Raw genomic sequence first — 13,124 nt, 5'->3', positions numbered from 1 at the left:
TGAAAAAAAAATCCAGGAACACCTCGCAGCACAGCAATCAATTACTTACTTGAAACTTTACCACACCCCCTGACCTGAAGCTCTGCCTACTCCGCCCAATCCACATAATTAGGATAATTTAACTCCCCCTACTTAGCATAGTGCTGATTATAGGGTCTACTCAATAAAGAGAGAAGTGCAGGGAATTTCAAACTTAAAGCCAAAGTAGCTAAGTTGGAAACATTCTCGAATTCACCTGCATAGGAGAATTTTTCCAACTCGGCTACTTTGGCCTAAAGTTTGAAATTCCCATCACAATTCCCTGCAAATCTCTCGGACGTGCAATTGCCAGGACCGTCCCAAGATAGTGAATTACCCGGGACAGTCTACAACATGCTGGCACCTTCCCGGCAAAATCAGGACAGTTGGCAGCTATGAATCACATAAAGAGTGCAGGGCAAGGATTGTGCTAGTCTCATAGACTGAGCCACCACTGGCTCTTGAGTCTTGATAACTATTTTGCAGAGCAACCCCTGGCTCCAGTGGTGTTGAGGAGGGTCTGCCCTCTTTAAGACTGATTTAATCCACACCGTTCCAGTCAGTATTTTTACATACCTGGGATCAGGCACCAAACTGTGATCCTGTGAGTGAAAAATGCTCAAATGTCTCTCACACAGTCAAAGGCAACTCCCAGTGTGTCAGATTCTTTTTTGTTTTACTAAAACAATTCCCAAGTCATCAGGAGGACAGCTGACAGGAGGGAACTTTACTAGGCCAGCTCGATTGTTAGCCGGTCTGGTGGCGGTGGTGCACAGAATGACCCACGCAGTACTAGTTTACTCCTTAGAATTTATCCTTCAAGGTGCCAGGAGACTTCAAGTGAGGCATCGGTATGAGAATAAATCACACATCAAAGCCAGCATCTGAGGTTCCGTGAATTCTGAACCCGTGTTTTAAATGTCATGGTTCCGTTACGATTTTGGTAACAATGAACCGTAACTAATGAGTTCGGCAAGTACGAGTGTTTTCGCCATGTTACACACAAGGATTCACAGTGCATTTGAAGATTCTGCTCCGAACCATAGTTATCATTCTGTATAAGGCAACCATTTTGTGATTGCCCTCACATAGGCCGATGACTGCGGCTGAATGAGCCTTTAAGACTCGTGCCCTTTTGCTGGGGTTTGTGCTGACTTCTACATGACCCGAAGTGAATTGACCTCGTTGCCTGAAGCCGACCTTGCTGAGCCAGTTCTTGCCCGCTAGCTGATCAAAACTAAAATTAGAGCGCAGGGCATCGTAAAGTTTTACTACACACAAATATGCCTTATCCTACTGTTACCTGTTTCTGTTTTTTTCTTTATGGTCTATTTATGATATGGGTCATGGCCTTCTTTTATTATGGGTTCATTCGGCCTGTCTAGAGAAGAATGTTGGGTTTGTCCGATGATTGATCATGGGCCGGACAACTGAAAAGTGGGTTTTACCGTCATGCAATACTTTTTGGTGTGGATACATGTGATTGAACAGTTTGTAAATATTAGGTGTTCTGTCTGGAATGTGATTTTTGGCATAAAAAGGTATGACTTGCTTTGTAAAGGTGGAATGTGATTTTTGGCATAAAAAGGGATGACTTGCTTTGTAAAGGTGAGCAGTCTCCTGAGAACTCGGGTGGTTCTTCACATCCAGGAAGCCAGTAGTATCTGAAGACACTGTGTACTTGTCTGTACTGTGCATAACTTGCAAAATAATTGCAAAAAGCTTCCAGTACATGACCAAGTAAGATAAAATAAATATTTCTATCTTTATATACTAAAGTACATATAGAACTTTTACAATGGTGAAACTGAAAAGTTAAAACGCAGTGGGAGATGTGATGATTTTGGGATCCTCCCTAACCTAGGGAGAGTACCAAACAGATGCCTTGAAAACAAAAAAGCACATCTTATTGAACGATTTAGTTGTGGTCCCATCCTCTTAGGACAAACCCAAACACAGTTATTGGCAAAAAAACATTCCCAACCAAAGGCCCTGCAAAGCATTATGGGATGAGATCAGCAGTGGGCAGTGAATATTATATAGTATACAATATCAAAAGAATTCTACAAAGAGCTGCAGTTCAACTGGTGGTTACTAGATGTCCCTCACAAGTCAAATGCAAATGCTTGATGAAAGGGTTTCAATAGTTTTGCATTTGACACGTGAGGGACATCTAGTGTTGACCAGTGGAACTGCAGCTTGATGTAAGAATAACTTCAATGCTTTGCATTTGACTCGTGAGGGACATCTAGGGAAGACCAGTGGAACTGCAGCTTGATGTAAGAATAATTTCAATGCTTTGTGTTTGACTCGTGAGGGACATCTAGTAACAACCAGGTGAACTGCAGCTCTTTGTAGAATTATTTTGATATTGGATACTATAATATTCACTGCCACTGCTAATCTCGTCCCATAATGCTTTGCAGGACCTTTGGTTGGGATTTTTTTTGCCAATAAATGTGCTTGGGGTGGGCCTAAAATGATGGGATCACCACTGAAGTTCCACAAAATGTGCTTTTTGTTTATGGTCTTTGTGTTCAAGGCATCTACTTGGTGCTCCCCCTAGGTTAGGGGGAACCCCAAAATCATCAGCTCTCTCATTACCTAATGTTTTCATTGTAAAAGTTCATTTTTGTGAAGTGGATATATGCTGTTAAGCATGTAAAAATTGCTTTCTTAAAGCATCTGTGAATTTTGTTGATTAAGATGCTATGAGTTTTCTGTAACTGGTGTAATCCCACAACCTGAAGACGTGTCATTGTAAAAAAGGCTAGGCCTTCGAGTGAAAAAACTGATGTGGCAGGAACTTTAAGAAATTGGGCTGGGGTAAGACATTACCAATGCAGGCTCAAAAACGTCTGATCATATAAGCCGGTAAGCAACCACCACAGGATAGGAACATCAAAGCCAGCATTCCAAGAAAATGGCGTTAGAACAATCTGCTGCAAACATACCCAAACCACGAGCAGAAGAACCAGGAGCAAACTCTAACCCAGGCATCATGCCAACAATAACAGCAGCCACCGGTGCACAGTGGCAGTCCCTGTGCGTGCTTCTATTTTACTTGCCCATTACTAGTAATTATTGCACTTGCACAACATTTGAGAAGACAAGTTCAGGACTGGACATGGAGAGCTATGATAGACACTGGGCAGTGATGACCTGTACTATCACTGAGCTCAGTAAAGTGCCACCTGAGAACTCAGGCTCAGTAATGTTCTCACCAGCTTAGCTTTCTCACCTATGGTGGGGTTCAACAACTTAAATTCTAAGGTGCCAGTTAGACTGGTACCCAAGAGAATACCTCTGATGTTGTGTAGTCTTTGATTATTAAGACCCTCATACTCGATGCATGCTTTCCTGCATTTGGATCACCCTAGTGACTCAATTGTTCTCTTAGTTTGCATGAACATCTTATGTCCTCTATAAAATCAGGCTCACCGGCAGATCCATGTCCCCCGACTATTTTCCGAGGAGCATTAGCCTTGATGTTAGACCATACTGTCTCTTTTTTAAACAGTTCATTACAAACGGGCTATATCCCAACGAAGCTTAAAGAAGCCCGGGTACGACCCTTGCTGAAAAAACCTGGAGCCGAACAAACAAATTTGAAAAACTATCGTCCAATCTCTCAGCTGCCGTTCATGTCTAAAATTCTTGAGCAGCATGTGTTACAATCGCTGTCTGCCTTCCTGGAATCACACAATCTTCTCCAGGGACGCCAGGCAGGTTTTCGGGCACATCACAGCACTGAGCTGGTGATGCTCTCGGTGCTGGATGAGCTCAGGGATTTGGCTGACAGTAGGAAACCGAGTGCCCTGATACTTTTAGATCTATCAGCGGCATTCGACACAGTCAGCCATGATCTGCTGTTGGATAGATTGGCAAAGTTTGGAATAAAGGACACAGCCTATAAATGGCTAGAGTCCTTTTTGACAGGGAGGCAGCAGAGGATTCAATTGGGTGAGGAGACCTCTGAGCTGGGCAGGATGAACTGTGGGGTCCCGCAGGGATCCGCATTGTCCCCGTTACTTTTTAATCTTTACCTGCAGCCCCTTATTGAATCCTTGGTACAGATGGGTTGTCGGGTGTTTAATTATGCCGACGACACACAACTACTCTTTAGCCTTGAGAATTCTCAAGTAGCACAGCTACATATACAGGAGGTACTTCGGTATACAGTCAGCTGGATGATTGACAATCTGCTGAAAATCAACCCGGAGAAAACGGAGGTCTTGGTGGTGTCAACGGGCTCTTTACCCTGGGGAGATCTGTTTTGGCCAAAAGAACTTGGGCCCACTCCAATGCCAAAGCCTTCTGTGAAAAGTCTGGGTATAAAGATTGACAAGGATTTGTCGATGGCCACCAAGATTTCTGCGGTTGTGGGTACCTGCACGGGCCTAATTAGGCAACTGCGTAGACTAGTCCCTCTTCTATCCGAATCCATGCTTCGGACAGTGGTTTCGGCCACCATATTATCAAGACTGGACTATGGCAATGTCCTATATTTAGGTCAACCAAAGAATCTGATCCATAGACTGCAGGTCGTTTTGAACGACGCGGCACGCCTAATTTTTAAACTTCCGAGAAGATCACATGCCTCCCCTTTACTGTCCAGGCTTCATTGGCTCACTGTAAAGCAGAGGGTAGAATTTAAGAGCCTGTGTATTGCACACAAGGCAATCCATGGGCAAGCCCCTGGCTATATTAAGGATCGTCTAATGCCCTATAACCCTAAACGAACCTTAAGATCATCTGACGCCTCATTGATGATTTGCCCCCGCTTTAACTTGGCCACAAAAGGTGGAAGGTCCTTCTCCACACTTACCCCACTGCTATGGAATAAGCTACCTGTGCTGTTGCGCAAGGAGTCGAATCTTCTTCGTTTCAGAAAACAGCTGAAAACGATCTTGTTTAAGGAGGCTTTTGGACATATTGGCTAATCTATAATCTGTGTTTGAGTACTGTGAGTAAGAACAAAGTGTGTTTTTTCTTTGGTCTGGAGCGCCTTGAGACCTGATGGTGAACTGGCGCTATACAAACCAAAGTAACATAACATAACATAACATTAAGTGCCCCCACTTCGCCTAGTTTAAATCTAGTAAATGTTTTTGGTTAAGGTGTGTTTGCCCGTAGTTCTTATAAAATAAGATAATGATGGATTATGTGCATAAATCTTTCGTTTTTAGATATGTGTTGAATCTGGAACTCGAACTGAGGCCAAGTACATTTGGGCTGATTGTGAATTGAAGCCTGTGAAGAAATTGCAATATTGTTGGCTTATGTATTAATCTAGATACTGAATACAGAAGATTAACCTGGTAAGAGATTTATGTACCTTCTGATTAACAAATTAGTATCCTAATATGTGGCACAAATAAAATAAGGATATATTGTGCTTATTTTGGATACAAAATGAAGGATTTATTATGGATAAGAATTTATTATGGAAGTTCCAAATGGGAAGGACAGCCTCGGGTGAGTTCCAATCTTCAATATTAGGAGAAAGTGCTTTAATCACACTGTAAGCTGTAGCACGGAGGTGTGTGATTATATGTGGTTTTGGTGGTATGTATAACATGGATATAAATAACTAGAAGTTATAAGATCTCTTCTATGGGACTTTCTGTCTACTGTGTGCTCGTCTTTGGCTGCACTCATGGGTGTTTTTGTTTTTCTTTTCCCCTTCTATCTTATTTTTTGGTGGTGGTATTGAAAATGTAGGTTTGGCATACCTATTGGGAGATTATAGTTTAATATCTGTTGTTACAGCCCTGAGGAAGTCTTTGGGTCACACCCTTTGACGAAACAAGTGTTGGCTGTTGGCTGTTGTTTGTATTATCAAGACAACAAGTCTTCCTGAACATCTCTCAAATAAGAAAATAAAAGACAAAGGACTGATGACTACAAATGCGTGTATATGGACAATTGATTTGAACACAATCTTTTATTTACATTGTGAATACTTTTTCTAAGCTCGGGGTTCCTCCCTTGGTCTAAATCTAGTAAATGGCAGTGTCAGTCTCCACTTTTGATGTCTGAGCCATACAGTCACCCCAGAGCAATGTCCACTCTTACAATGGGTGTACAGTATTCAATCATTATATGTAATCAGGAAGGGGGTGCTTATATTTCTTGGAGAGTCCTTACAAAGGGAATATTATTTCCCACTCCTCCGGAGATGAGTTCACATTTAATCATCCCATCCCTTCGCTAGGGTACCAGGAATGCCCATGCAGAGCTCAAGGGACGGGGTTGAATTCACATCCTGTTGCTAGTTCATAAAGTGCCTTGCAAGGTGCAGGTACATGCCAGTGGAACACATCGCATGTTACTGGTGTCTAGGATAGAGCCCATCATGCATTTCCTAAACAGTTTGTCCACTAAGGGGTTCTCTCCCAGAGTTCCCCTCTGAAGTCTGTGGGTGTGAACGCTAACGTGGAGTTAGATTTTTTTTCTATTCCAAAACCACTGGTTGAAAGCCACCATTTTTGACAGCCTGCCCGCAGTGTCACTATGCACAGGTATTAAGCCTCATATATATATATATATATATATATATATATATATATATAGACACTTCTTCACTCCTACACTAGTGAGTACTGAATCATCGATGTGAAAAGCCCCAGTGGGGGTCTCCAAGTTCACCTAATTTGTCAATAGACAGTTCATTCCAAGGGCCTCATTTATGAGAAATGGCGCATCGCTGCGTGAAAGCAGCGATGCGTCACTTCTCAGTGCGCACTCCTTGCGACATTCCTGATGTGTCATATTTAATGTATGACGCATCATGTCGCAAGGAGTTACAGATACGTCAGTATTTTTGACGTATCTGTAAGCGCAAAAGTGACGCATTGCTGGAGTGTGTCACAAAAGTGACACAACTCCAGCAATGCGTCCTTTCACATGGGGAAAGCCCCATGTGAAAGGGCCTGCGTCAGTCTTACGCCTGCTGTGAGGCAGGCGCAAGATTTTGACGCAACGGCGTCCTAAAAGTGATGCAGTGAAATCTCATAGATTTCGCTGCGTCACTTCTACGACCCTCCTTGCGTCAATACGCCCCCCTTGCATACATTATACCTGGCGCAGGTATAATGTGGCGCAGGGGTTTACAAAGTGACGCATCTACCTAGATGCGTCACTTTGTACATATGGCGCAACAAGGCGCATTTTGTATGCCACTGGTGCGTCACAAAAAATGACGCACCGGCGGCGTAAAAGTGACGCAAGGCCTCATAAATGAGGCCCCATGTGCCTGCGGACCCTGTTTCAGTCTGGCCTTGGTCCTCTCTCCGGGCCTGATTCACAGAACTAACTTAAGACAAAATCCTAAACTTACTATCATTTTGGTATTCACAGAAGGCACTTACTCATTTCGGTTTTCACAGAAGTTAGTAGTCCTAACTTTAGGACTCCTAAATGCCTTCTGTGAATACCGAAAAATCTTAAAATTAGGATTTTTCTCAATTTAGTAGTAGTAAAGTTAGGACTTCTAACTTTAGGACTCCTAAATGCCCTCTGTGAATACCGAAAGTCTTAAAATTAGAACTTTTCTCAACTTTACTACTACTAAACTGAGAAAAATCCTAATTTTAAGACTTTCGGTATTCACAGAAGGCATTTAAGAGTCCTAAAGTTAGGAGTCCTAACTTTACTACTACTAAATTGAGAAAAATCCTAATTTTAAGACTTTTGGTATTCACAGAAGGTATTTAGGAGTCCTAAAGTTAGGACTCTTAACTTTACTTCTACTAAACTGAGAAAAATCCTAACTTTAAGACTTTCGGTATTCACAGAAGGCATTTAGGAGTCCTAAAGTTAGGACTCCTAACTTCTGTGAATACTGAAATGAGTAAGTGTCTTCTGTGAATACCAAAATGAGTAAGTGTCTTCTGTGAATGCGAAAATGGTAGTAAGTTTAGGATTTTGTCTTAAGTTTGTTCTGTGAATCGGGCCAGTGTGAGGAACTTGGGGTCATGGAGACAGTGTGATGAGCTTGGGGCCCATGGAGACAGTGTGAGGAGCTTAGGGCCAATGGAGACAGTGTGAGGAACTTGGGGTCATGGAGACCGTGTGAGGAGCTTGGGGCCCATGGAGACAGTGTGATGAGCTTGAGGCCCCTGGAGACAGTGTGAGGAGCTTGGGGTCCATGGAGACAGTGTGAGGAGCTTGGGGCCCATGGAGACAGTATGAGGAGCTTGGGGCCTGTGGAGACAGTGTGAGGAGCTTGGGGCCCATGGAGACAGTGTGAGGAGCTTGGGGCCCATGGAGACAGTGTGAGGAGCTTGGGGCCCGTGGAGACAGTGTGAGGAACTTGGGGCCAATGGAGACTGTGAGGAGCTTAGGGCCAATGGAGACAGTGGGCCCGATTCACAGAATGAACTTAAGACTCAATCCTAAACTTACTACTATTTTGGTATCACAGAATGAATTTACTACTTTTGGTATTCACAGAAGTTAGGATTTTGTCTTAAGTTTGTCTTAAGACAGCCTTAAGACAGACTTAAGACAAAATCCTAACTTCTGTGAATACCAAAAGTAGTAAGTTCATTCTGTGAATACCAAAATATTAGTAAGTTTAGGATTGAGTCTTAAGATCATTCTGTGAATCGGGCCCAGTGTGAGGAACTTGGGGGCATATTATCAAGGACAGGCGATACATTATCGACGCTTTTATCGGCAGGAAACTGCCGATAAAGCGGCGATAATGGCCTTGATAATATGCTCTATGAATTCCAATCGAAGCCCATGGTAGATGAAATCATAGAGCATATTATCAAGGCCATTATCGCCGCTTTATCGGCAGTTTCCTGCCGATAAAAGCGTCGATAATGTATCGCCTGTCCTTGATAATATGCCCCCAAGTTCCTCACACTGGGCCCGATTCACAGAATGAACTTAAGACTCAATCCTAAACTTACTACTATTTTGGTATTCACAGAATGAACTTACTACTTTTGGTATTCACAGAAGTTAGGATTTTGTCTTAAGTCTGTCTTAAGGCTGTCTTAAGACAAGCTTAAGACAAAATCCTAACTTCTTCTTCTATGCTCTATGATTTCCAATCAAAGCCCATGTTAGATGTGTTCACATCTAACAAGTGTACAAACAGTATTCCCTAAACTGGAAAGTAGCCACGGTTGTCTCCACCCCCAGTGGTAAGGCGTCAGTCTCAACTTGAGCCGATGCAGGGGCATGCAGGGCTAAGGCTTTATAGTCCGCTGTCTGACAAGTGATCCAGTCCAATGGAGAAGACTGCTTTGTTATAAACAATTTAAAGTCACACATCGGAACTCCCATCCTTGTTCAGCGCTTCGCTGCTCTCCAGCTAGTTCCCAATCTACAAACATCTATGAATACATGTAGGAATAGATGGACTAGAAAGATGGTGTTCTAAAGATAAGGAGTGTAGTGACACAATAGGACACACCTGGACCCTGCACTCCTAAGAGGAGGCGAATGCACTAATGCACCTTTAAACAACACACGTTAAACAGCACTCCCAAAAGACGAGGCGATAAAACAAAACTCAACACTCTATTAAGGCCAGACAAGAAGACAAATTCTGGTGCATTTAACCTTTACCATGCACATGACGAGCTGAGCTCGTCATGAGGCACGGTGCTCCGGTGCTCAAGACGAGCTCAGCTCGTCATGAGCCGTGGAACGCTCAGGTGCGGTGAGAATTCCCCTGCTGTGCTGAGCTTTCCACGGGAGCCGGTGCACCTGTGACGAGCTCAGCTCGTCATGAGCACAGGAGCGCCGTGTCTCATGACGAGCTGAGATCGTCATGAGCATGCGGGCGCTGTGCGCTCCCCCCTCAACCCCAGCACAGCGGGGGAATTACCTCTGCATCGAAGGCGTTAAAGTGACATACACATGTTTATTAATTCAATATTTTAGAAAAGAAGGTAATATATATCAGTTAATGCAGACTCCCAAATATCTAATGACTCAAGTACAAAACCAGAATAACATGCAGCATATATAAATGTAGCAAAGAAACTTAGAAATGATGTACCTGAAGAAAGGAACACCTCACCAAACGATCATGCAACATTGTTGCCAACTTAAGCTGGAGAAACCCTTCGACAGCCCAGGAAGGAGTTCGATCAGGACCCAAGTTCCGTCACTTCCACAGCAGTACGTCTACTCTGTGGTGAGCTTCCAACCACACCCCCAAAGGTCCCCAGCTTTAATACCTTTACTCAACGTGAGGTGAAGATTCTAGAAACCTTGCCCCCTTCTACTGGAAAAAAACGAGCTGGCTGTACTGGTCTGTGTCAAGGTCAAGACGGAGGCTAGCTCCCGTATTTTGACTCCGAGACAGAGCTGTACATTCTGAAGAACCGGATTAACCCACTTACAGGGTCTCGGCGGCGGGGGAACCGCCCAAATCTTCCATACCCTTCATACGTAGTAAAAGGAGACACAGGAGCCTTCGTCTGCAGGAGGAACCCAGATTTATTTCAATAGCCCGGGCTATGGAACAGAGTCCAAAGCCAGTCAAAGAAAAGACAGAGGAGGCTGCTACTTAAATCCGTAGCTAACAAGCCTTTTATACATTTCATACTCCAGCCTTTTGGCTGCAAGACCATTGTCCAATCAGAGCAGTGTTTATTGTTGATTAGCCGGATCCAGGTGGTGTTTGCAGCTAGTGACCTGATCAAGGTAAAGCACACAGTCAAATGTTGGTTCTGCTTTGATCGAGACTTGGTTTCCTCATGTTTCTTGATCAAAAAGCCCCGGCTTTACGAGCCATTCTCCGATTGTTCTGGATGACAATGCGGCAATCGACCATTGTCCAGATAACCTGACCATGGTGTCAGGGATGTTTGTCAGGCTGGAACAGGGAAATAGATCATTTACTCGGGGTGAGGGCCATGTTGCTCTTTGACGGACTGCAGACAACCGGGGTTGGGTGGGCGACAGTCTCTGGGCAGAAATGCAGGCCTGCAAGAAATGGGTTTTTATCGTGGTGGTGGAATTTCTTTCGTATATCAAGGAAAAAACAACCAAGTGGGTCCTGTGGAAGTGTTTGCCACGAGATGGCAAGGCAAAAAATCAGTGGAGCCCTGTAAAAATGATTGTCGTTCAAAAATACATTTCCTCAATTCTGCACATTCCCTTAAAGGTACCAGGCATGCATCCCACACAACATGTTCCAGTTCACTCTGATCGGTGAGGAGCGAAAACCAAGTGAAGAACAAATACATGCCCTCCCCACTTTGCAGTTATGTGCGAGCATAGAAGATGGAGTCCGTTGCACAAGATGGAATTAGCACAGAAAATGGAGTCAATTATGCCAAATGGAGCCAATGGTCAATATAACACTCACTCAACATCAGTACAAAGGTGCAAGCAGTAAACCTTGCTTCCTGGACGGCCATCTCCTCTTGCATTCTTTAATCCCCAGCATCATCTGAGGATCAGAAATTTGTATAATGCTTCCCATTCAGGTGCAGGCGAACTTTAAGGCAGTGATTCCAGTCATTTCAAATGAAAAATCCTAATTTTAAGACTTTCAGTATTCACAGAAGGCATTTAGGAGTCCTAAAATTAGGACTCCTAACTTCTGTGAATACTGAAATGAGTAAGTGCCTTCTGTGAATACCAAAATGAGTAAGTGCCTTCTGTGAATGCCAAAAATGGTAGTAAGTTTAGGATTTTGTCTTAAGTTAGTTCTGTGAATCGGGCCCGGTGTCAGTATGTCACTCTACCATGGGATTCTTTTCTGGATCACTGGTTATCCAAATTATCTTTGGAAAAATCTCACTTTTTAGCTTTAATATTTCTATCAAAATATCAGAATCATGTTCTTGTCTTAAAACAGCACCCCTCTGAGCGTCATTAAGTCAGGCAATGTAGTGCATTAGATCTCATCTTTCCTCACAGTCTGTGAGCAGTGCTTCAGCTACTAGATTTTGGGTTGGACAGCCTCTCCTGTCCTGAAGGATGCCAAATGCGTTTACCCTATCGTTGTTAATTTTTAATATCCATATGATCCCCATTGCGCAACTGCATGGTAATCAGGAGTTTCCGGTGCCCACTCTTTGCCAACAACTCAGTTGGACCTTCATAAGGGTGTTGTAGAGTTGACAAGTGTCGAGGGCATTGCAGTGCTAGACTGGTGGCAACTTACTGTCTTAAACAGGAAAATTCCCCTCATCTACCCCCTCACAAGGATGCAGCATTAAGCCCAGGGACCCTTAAGTGGAGGGTGATTACAGCACCCACCTGGGCTGCTTCCACCGATGGTGTAGGGTGTGATGTTGTTATTTATTTATTTATTTATTTATTTATAGAGTTTTGTATAGCGCGGACAAGACCCGTGGGTATCAGAGCGCTTCACATGTAATATAAAAACAGACATTATGAAGGCAATTGTAACAACAGATATATATGACGTATAAGACACTGAGATAAGTTGTAAGGGATAAATTACAGACATTATGGAGGCAATTGTAACAACAGATATATATGACATATAAAACGATAGGATAAGCTGTAAGGGAGATTATAAGTAAGAGTTCTTTCGCCCATCCAGTTAGTAGTAGGAGGTGGGTGAGGTATGGTTATATAGTATAACAGTGCAAATAACATGTGTAAATAGCATTAAGGAGTAAGGAGTGTTGCCATGTAACCAGGATCCTAGGCAATAAAACATAATGAGGTAGAGCGTATATAGTATTATCTGAGAGATTATCGATATCGGATCACATAGGTTTGAGGTAGTAGTAAAGTGTGTGGCCAAGGTTTAAACATGAAATCAGTCAGTTGGCAGATAATTGATCTTCAGGAAGTTTAGGTTGAGGCCTTCTCTCTTTGGCGTAGATGTTCTCATCAATAATCTGTACGCTACTCTATGAAAGGTATTTGCTCATCATGTGGTTCTTCAGTTCGCGTTTGAATGTTATCAGATTTTGAATCTTCCTGATGTTGGGAGGTATTGCGTTCCAGACTCTGGGGGCGGCTCCTGAGAACGCTCGGTCGTAGGTCTTTTTCTTCCGGAAAAAGGCTGGCCTCAGTAGCAATTCGTTGACGCTTCTAGTTGGTCTGTTGCCTCCCGATAGCTTAATTTTCTTGGCCAGGTATCTCGGCGT

The sequence above is a fragment of the Lissotriton helveticus genome, chromosome 1_2 (assembly GCF_964261635.1).
Source record: "Lissotriton helveticus chromosome 1_2, aLisHel1.1, whole genome shotgun sequence".
Taxonomy (NCBI): Eukaryota; Metazoa; Chordata; class Amphibia; order Caudata; family Salamandridae; genus Lissotriton; species Lissotriton helveticus.
The sequence above is the reverse complement of the archived record's forward strand: the minus strand, read 5'-3'. Positions refer to the sequence as shown.